The following is an 8,367-nucleotide window of genomic DNA, read 5'->3' on the forward strand; positions in this document are numbered from 1 at the left end:
AAGCATTGAGAATACAGCAATGAATAAAACAGACAAAATTCCCTCCCTTCATGGACATAACACTCTGGCAGCTATTTAGATAACAAAGTAAGTCAATTATTTAATATACTCCAATGTCACAAGTGCTGCGGAGAAAAATAAAGCAGAGAAAAATAGGCAGAACTAGGAGAGTTGCAATTTTAAATGTGAAGTCAGGTAGACCTCATTTGAAAGTCTTATTTGAGCCAAGATCTTAAGAAGTGGAGGCAGAAAGCATTCCAAGAAAACAAATAGTTAAGTGCTAACACGCTGAGTGTGGAGTGTGCCTAACATGTTCAGAGAATAGCAAGAAGAAGGTCAATATGACTGCAACAGCAAACCCCATAGGGAAAGTAGTAGGAGATGAGGTCAAAGAAGTAATGGAACTGAAACAAGGCCTGAGGGACACCAAAAGGACTTTGGTTTTACTATAAAGGAGATGAGAAGCAACTGCAGCATTTGGGGTAGAGACGTAACATAAACATATTTTTTAGAGATCACTTTGGCTGCAATGTTAAGAACAGACTACCTGGGAAGGAGTTAAGAGTCTAGAGATAATTACACTATGACTGCCAGGTGTGAGATGATGGAGACGTGAAACAATGGTGGAGACAATGAAGCATGGTTAGACCATGACTATGTTGTGACAACAGAGCCAAAGGATGTGCTGGCAGACGAGGTTTGGTCTGTGAAGAGAAAGAGTATGTCAAGGATTAACTCTAAAAGTTCTAACCTTAGCAACTGAAGAAATGATTTGCTATTTATTAATATAGAAAGAGTCTGTGGTAACAGTAAGTATAGAAAGTACATCATGAGTTCAGTTTTCGCCATATAGAATTTGAGATATCTAGTTGACATGTGAATGTGTAGATGAATATAGAATACAGTGATCTAGGTGAAAGGTAAAATTCTGGAAGTCATTGGTGTATGGTGTGTGTATATGTATTTACATACACAGAACTGAAATCACCAAGGGGTAAGTACACAAAGAGAAATGTCCAAGGCCTAAGCCTTGAGATACTACAATATTTAGAGTAAAAAGAAGAGAAAAAACAAGCTAGTAAGAATGAAAGGAATGTCTAGTGAGGTAAGTTAGGAGAGTGGTGTCCTGAAAGCAAAGAAAATGTTCCCAGGATCAGGGACTGATCAACTGTGCCAAGCAAGATGAGGACTGAGAACTGACCATGGACTTAATGTCAATACCACCAGTGACACTGATTAGAACAGTTTCAGTGGGGTTATACAGTAGAAGGGCTGACTAGCATGGATTTAGGTGGAAATGGGAAGAGAAGTAGAGATGTAGTACAGACAACTTCTTTAAGGAATTTTACTACAAAAGACCAAGAAAGGAATTAGAGTTATTTTCTTGTTTTGTTTGCTTTCTTAAACTGGGGGAAATTAGTGTGATTGCACACAAAAATGGAAAAATTGATGATGAGGGAGAAAAAAACAAAGAGATAACAGCAGCAATGCCTTTCACTAGGTGAGAAGGGGTGGGATCTAGTTAACAAGTGGAAGAGGTGAACTTAGAAAATAATAAAGATAATTAAACTATAGTTATTAGAGAGGAGGATAATGGGAAGATGAGAAGCTGTGGAATGAAATGCCTCATTAAGTCTATGATGAGGTAGTCTATAGCCAACAGCCTGTGGGTCAAATGTAGCCTGTTGCCCTTTTTTGGTAAATTAAGTTTCATTCTCTTGAGTTGAGGATCAGCTAACTGGTTATTGAAGAAAGGAGGTTAAGTAAACAATAACATTCAATGAAAGATTAACCTATACCATCATTCCTACTGTCTATAGCTCAAAACAAATATTATGCAAGTAATCAAACATTAATTTCAGACTGTTTTTATCAACTTGGAGTTACAGATCTTAAATTCATAGGGGCCAAATATCCACCAGAACATTTTCTGCTGCAATCTAATTCAAATTAATTTATATACAAACTTTTGGCCCATGGGCCTGGGAAGGACATCACGGTAGCATATAGAATCAAAAGAAAACAATAGATACCTCTTACCATGGTCCCTGTAACTGAAACTGAAATGCTATCTCCACCAATCTCCCATTTCTATATGGCTTCACTTTCTCCTTCTACAGATGAGGTTCTCATACATGTGGGAAAGAATGTCACTAACACCCTACCGGATTAATAACTTTTGAGAAAAGGGAGCATCCATCCCTAGCATTCATACATCAATTTCAAAAAAGGATTCTAATGGGCTCTGCTTGATTAACAGGCAATCACTGTTGCAATAGGGATAACTAGGCTTGGGTTATAAGACTATATGATTGGCCTACTAACCATTCACAATAGGGGAGAGATGGCTCCCCAAACGAAGAGACATTGAGTTGACAAAATTAACATACAGCTGACCCTTGAACAACCCAGCTTTGAAACATGCAGGTCGGGACGCCTGGGTGGCTAGCAGTCAGGCGTTTGCCTTTGGCTCAGGGCATGATCCCGGAGTCCCAGGACTGAGTCCCGCATCGGGCTCCCTGCATGGAGCCTGCTTCTCCCTCTGCCTGTTTCTCTGCCCACCCCCCCCCCACTCCGTTTCTCTCATGAATAAATAAATAAAATCTTTAAAAACAAAAACATGAAGGTCATCTTATACACTGATTTTTTGGATACAGTACTGTAAATGTATTTTTTCCTCTTTATGATTTTAATAACATTTTCTCCTTCTAGATTACTTTATTATCATTAGTTTTAAGAATACAGTATCTAACACATATAACATACAAAATAAGTTAATCAACTATTCATGCTATCAGTGAGGCTTCCACTCAACAGGTTTATGGTAGTTAAGTTTTAGGAGAGTCAAAAGAATAGATGCAGATTTTCAATTGTGTGGGGGGTCAGTGTCCCTAACCCCTGCATTGTTCAAAGTCAACAAATACATATATATTTTTTTCTATCAGCTCTTTTAACAACGCAATTTTAATTAGGAATTGGTGATGATTCTACCACATATTGAAATTATCTGACTTTCCATGAAGCCTCTATTTTTCAGCTATTACCATTTCTTGAAATAAAACCCACATGAGATCTACTTAATTATCCTAAGCTTCAAGTCCTGCAACTTCATTCTGATAGTCTGATACCTGTTTCATGCAGTCATACCAATCATGATTTTAAAATTTAGTCAGACTTTGCTCACAATTTTTCAAGATGGAATAATCAGTCAGTCATCATATAGGGGCCTCTTGTCTACTTCATTACATTTGAAATTTTCATTCTTCATCATACTACTTTTTCTGAGAATTTGGATCAAACACAGTAAAGAGCATTCTTAGTATTCAGCATTTACTTTATTCAGAAACAACACAGTACCCATGTGAACCTAATTCAGTAAGAGGGCAAACAAATGTTATAAAGGGAGAAATTACACATATAAATGAACATAAATAATTACCCAGTATCTAAGCCTTGTTGCTCTCTACTCATTGTAGTTGTCAGACATTAACTTCTAATAAAATAAAAACATTCCTGCCTTTGTATAAAATGGCCCTAAAAAGAAGGCCATCTACCAGTAAAACTCATGGCAAAATCATAACCATTTATGATTACTAAAGTAATAATTTAAGTCGGCATAGTCTCCTTAAACTATTTTAGTAGTACTATATATAATCTTATTTCTAATTTAGGGTTATATTTATGAGAATACTCATTGTATTTGGTGAGAGGAATTATATAATACTGTGGTATCCCAGTACCTATCCAAAACAAATAGTAAGAGATACTTGTGTTTCAAGGGTAGATAAACCATGTTTTTGTACAAGGGTATAATATTTTCCACTGGATTTGCAAAGCTTTCCTTATAATACCATGGATTTGATGGCAGATTTTTTTTTCCCTCTTTTTGTTCACACTAAGATATTCAGATGATTGTCTTCAGGAAACCAATCATAATGCCACAATGATTCTTAAGTACCTTTTCTGACTCATAATGTAGATGCCATTAATCATGATATAAATATGTATGTTTTTCTTTAGCTGCATTACTTTGCACTTCCTAGAGCAAAACACAAACACTCTTCTGGTCATTTATATACAACTTCAAAACACCTCCCCACCATATGTAACTCCATGGTTCATTACCCAGAAGTCCTTACTGCTGTCTTTATGTTTAGAAGAATATAGTTAAAATTATCTTTAAATCGCTAAATGTTCACTTGACGGGATGAGCACTGGGTGTTATTCTGTATGTTGGCAAATTGAACACCAATAAAAAATAAATTTATTATTAAAAAAAGAAGAAAAAGAAAAAAAATAAATCGCTAAATGTTAAATAATAAATTATAAAACCAAAACGACCTTTTTTGCTCACATTAAAAAAAACCTGTAAATATTTTATTTAGGCCACAAATAACACTATAACTTATGCAAACTTATGTATGTATAACTATTCTACTTTATTTTGTCCCATATCAAAACATATTAATTTACTGCTTAATAGACTACATGCTATAATACTTCAATCTTTACCATACCTCCTTCTTCAAGGAACAAAAGGCACGTGATTTAATGCTTAGACAAAGCCACAATCAGGAACAGCGATCAAAAGAAGAGACGATATCTGGAAATGAAGACCAAAATTTTAAAACTGACTACAAAACCTGTTAGTAAAATGTTTTTTTATACTTGATTTAAATATGCTTCATATTCAACTTATGTGTATAAATTTAACAGGAAAAAGAAAACCTCTCTTCACGTAAGCAAATAACCCATCATTGTACTCCATGTCATAAATTTATAAAAATCCCAAAACTCAAAGCTTTTAGACTCAATCCAATTCACTTTTTTTATTACAAGACCAGAAAAATGGATCTTGCCAAAATCACAAACCTAGAACAATCTAGTTCCGATTCCAACCCAGACATCCTACTACCACAATACTACCTCTTATACTCGTACTTTCTAACACCCATGAAAATTGCTCACCATGTGAAGCCAATACCCCATACAGAACTGAAACATTCATAGTCTACACACCTGGGATTAGATAATCAATAAAAATTTCAACTTCATCACAATTCTTCTGCTTATAGTGCTTTACCACAAAACTTTTGGTAAAGTCCCTGAAGAAAACTGAGCAAGATTTAAGTGTTTTATCATCCCCCTCCCCCCCAAAAATTGGATTAAATGATCTAAAGCAAACAATGCTTCAATAAGAACAATTCCAAACAGAAAAGTAAACAATAAAAGTACCTTAAAGGAGATGTCTAAAGTATATTCTAAAGTCAAATTGTATATTTACGCTAAAATATATCCTCTGGAATGCTTCAAGATACAAAAACTTGGGACCACACATACTATCATGAAATTATGAAAGAACAGGACAGGATTTGAAGTGTGATAACAATATTAAAAAAAAAAAACCCTCAACCACTTAAAAGCTCATACATTATCAATGCACATAGTAGGTATTCATTGTATTGTTTTCCTTTTACTCTTCCGTAAATCCAAATATAACCTCTTGAATAGTTACTTATCCTTACTTTCTAATAAGGAAAAATTTGGATGTGCAAAACAAGTCAGATACCTGCATTTTATCCCTACCTCTCCTTTTGTAACAATTTTCTAATACGGGGGCTCATCTTATTTGAGAACTTTAACAAAACTCAACGTGGTCTACTATGCTTAACACCTTCATGAAACGCTGACGCCCTGAAAATGTTAACACAATGCAATCGTCTTTCATTATATCAAATATAGCTTTGCTAAAAGATAATCCATTTCCACGGATTTGCAGTTAAAACTTTGAGAAATGTCAGGGTATTTCACTGAACCAATTTAAATGGCTTCTATCTGTTCAACCTGAGAATACTAACTTTTAGTTACACTCAGATCAGATCCCTTGCTGCATTAAAAAAAAAAAAAAAAAAAAGCCACAGTAAACTAGGCCTAACACACAGTCACTCAAGTTACTGAAAATTCCTACCCTGATGTACAGTTTGGTGTCTTGTTTCACCATTGTCACAACCACACAAAGTTCTGCATTCTTATGAATTCCTTAAATACTGACTAATTTTCCCGGTGCTTTTTTAGACTTTTGATATCCAAACATGCTCAATGAATGTTTCTGGCTATAACAGCTCACAAACACTAAACGCCCCCCAATTTACACCTAAAAAGAAAACTGAACCTCAACTTTCAGATTCTGCACCTTAAAGCTACCCTATCCGTTCTGTTGGCCTACTCCAAGAGTTACAACATTTTACCTTACAGTCACCCTATTATCTTTTCCATGACCAGATCCACCGAGGAAGAGACTGTCTATTTGACAATGAGAACACCATGTTAGGAAGAGACTCAAAATGGACCCTACAAGTGAGAAAGCCAAGTTACAAAGAAAAATCCATCTGCCACTGGGTGTGGTTGGGGTCTGCAAGAAGGGCGCCTCTGGCCAACTCTGGAGGAGGGGGCGCGCGCCCGAGAGCTGAGCGTATCTGCAAGAAAAGACCTCCAATGACCAGAGAGACTGGACCCACAGTGGGGACGCCGTCGAGTCGGGCTGCCGTGGGAATGCGAATCTACAGCTCGAGGGGTGCGGTCGCAGCAGTACCCATGCTGTCTCCACCGGCCCCGGAACGCGCCGAGCGGGTGCTTCGAGCGCCGCGCGCCCCGCTCCGTCCCAAACACCGCGCCCGATCCGCCCCTTCCTCCGGGGCTCGGCTCCCCTCGGGCGCGCGGAGGCACACTGTCGCCGCGCGCCCGCGCCAGCCCCTAGGCTGTGGGAGAATGTCGAGTTCAAAGAGGCCGAGCGTGGTGCAAACCCACGTAAGAAGCGGAAGGTTCGCTCTAGCAGCCTGCAGGACCGCCGAGGAAAAGCGCCGACTTCTCGAGAAAAACTTTGCGGCAAGTTAGGCGGAAGCACTGAATAGCCGGGACTATTTAGCAGGCGCTTCCTATCACCAGAGGCGGGTCCCGGAGTCGGTTCAGGGGACCCGGTCGCCCCCGCAAACTCGCATCTTGCCCCCTCACTGGCCGTTTAGAAGTCCCGGCATCCTAACAGCTCCGGGCAGCCGCGCACATAGGGAGTACCTGTCGTGGTGCCCATTGCCTGCGAGTCCCTGATGGCGGCCATTACGCTTCCATCCGGGTATTGCCGAAAAGCCGACCGCGGCGCTACCGGGAGCGCACGCTGCGGCGGAGGGATCCGCGGGCTGTACCTGAGGCGGGCGGAAGAGGACGGAGGCCGGCAGGGTCCGCGCCTCAGCCCGGCGAGACTAGGCCCCTGAGCTGGACTCGCCGCTGACCTCTCAAGTTGGCGCGCCCGCCCGATGCCCGCCACGCCACTGACTCACCCTTCCCCTGCGCTCTTCAGCAGCTGCAGCGCGCCTACTGCCACCATTATGGTAGACAGACCTCTACTCAGTGCTCTTCAGAGTAGACACCAGAAGCAGGAACTGTGGTCTTGGCAAGCCCTCACTGGCTGGGGATGGTCTCAACCCTGAGATTTTAATCATTTCCGGCTTTGCGAATGGCGCCCCCCCCCCCTTGTTGCTTTTGACTCCCAGGTTTTAGCAGCCATTGGAGCCCACCTCAACGAAGGAGGCTGTCCCAAGTCCCTCAGGAAGACCTGCTGAACTCCAGACGTGTACATATTTACTCATTGATCTGAAAACTGTCGTTACAACAAGAGAGGATTTCATCCGCACCAAAGGAATCCTTCCGCAACGTCCCACAACTGGGCTGGCCAAAGAAGTCCATTAGTGATATGATTGGGTTCCTCCCGAAGGCCAGCATGGCGCCCCTTCTCTCTTGTAGAGGGTTTCTGGAAGCCAACCTATTAATCTCACTTTTTATGTATGTTAAACATATACATTCACACATATATGTAATGTATATGTATGTATGGTGAAAACTAAGAACACCTGACCGGGGCAGAGATACATCAAATTATTAAAAATGGAACTGCGATTGTTGTCTCCAGTTTTCATTACGTTTCTTTTCTTAGAAGTACGTACGGTATTTATAATTGGAAAAAAAATTAATGTTTACCATAAACATTTTTTATTGTCTTGAGAGTATGCTTTTGAAAATGTCAACCCGTAGCCAGGCACAAGATTTTCTGCATCCTTTAATAAAAAGCACACTGAGAAATCCTCACTGTCCTTGGGGAGCTTTCTTATCTCTGTGTCTATTGGTCTACACAGTGCCTTCTGGAAAAGGCAAATGAGCCGTAGTGCACATTAGATATACTTCTGTATCTTGTATTCCTATGCCTGTGTAAAATACACAAGGAGAAATCTTCTGTAAATACCAAAAGAGAGGCCATTATCAAAAAGCATGTTTACAAAATGGATTTTATTTTGCTTCAAGCATCATCCCCCCTCT

General features: G+C 39.8%; 1 protein-coding gene and 1 long non-coding RNA gene across 17 annotated transcripts in view; one reads left to right on the plus strand and one right to left on the minus strand.

Moving 5' to 3' along the window:
• ZNF518A (zinc finger protein 518A) overlaps nucleotides 1–7,222 on the minus strand; it is a 108,979-nt gene extending 101,757 nt beyond the window's left edge. For 3 of the 16 annotated variants that reach the window (XR_012020795.1, XR_012020794.1, XR_012020793.1), the window contains exons 1-2: nucleotides 7,072–7,222; nucleotides 4,518–4,603 (exon numbers count right to left, since the gene is read on the minus strand). The gene's annotated coding sequence lies outside the window, so the exon portion shown is untranslated. Of the gene's footprint in view, nucleotides 1–3,184; nucleotides 3,282–4,517; nucleotides 4,604–6,248; nucleotides 6,496–6,518; nucleotides 6,915–7,071 lie in introns of those variants that run through there. The other 13 variants (XM_072805882.1, XM_072805872.1, XM_072805883.1 and 10 more) reach the window with 10 other exon arrangements.
• Nucleotides 6,668–8,142, plus strand: LOC140621082 (uncharacterized). The gene is made up of 2 exons (XR_012020797.1): nucleotides 6,668–7,385; nucleotides 7,548–8,142. It is a non-coding gene; the product is annotated as an uncharacterized lncRNA (long non-coding RNA).
• Nucleotides 8,143–8,367: the final 225 nt, after the last annotated feature.

This window comes from Canis lupus, chromosome 29, assembly GCF_048164855.1.
Source record: "Canis lupus baileyi chromosome 29, mCanLup2.hap1, whole genome shotgun sequence".
Taxonomy (NCBI): Eukaryota; Metazoa; Chordata; class Mammalia; order Carnivora; family Canidae; genus Canis; species Canis lupus.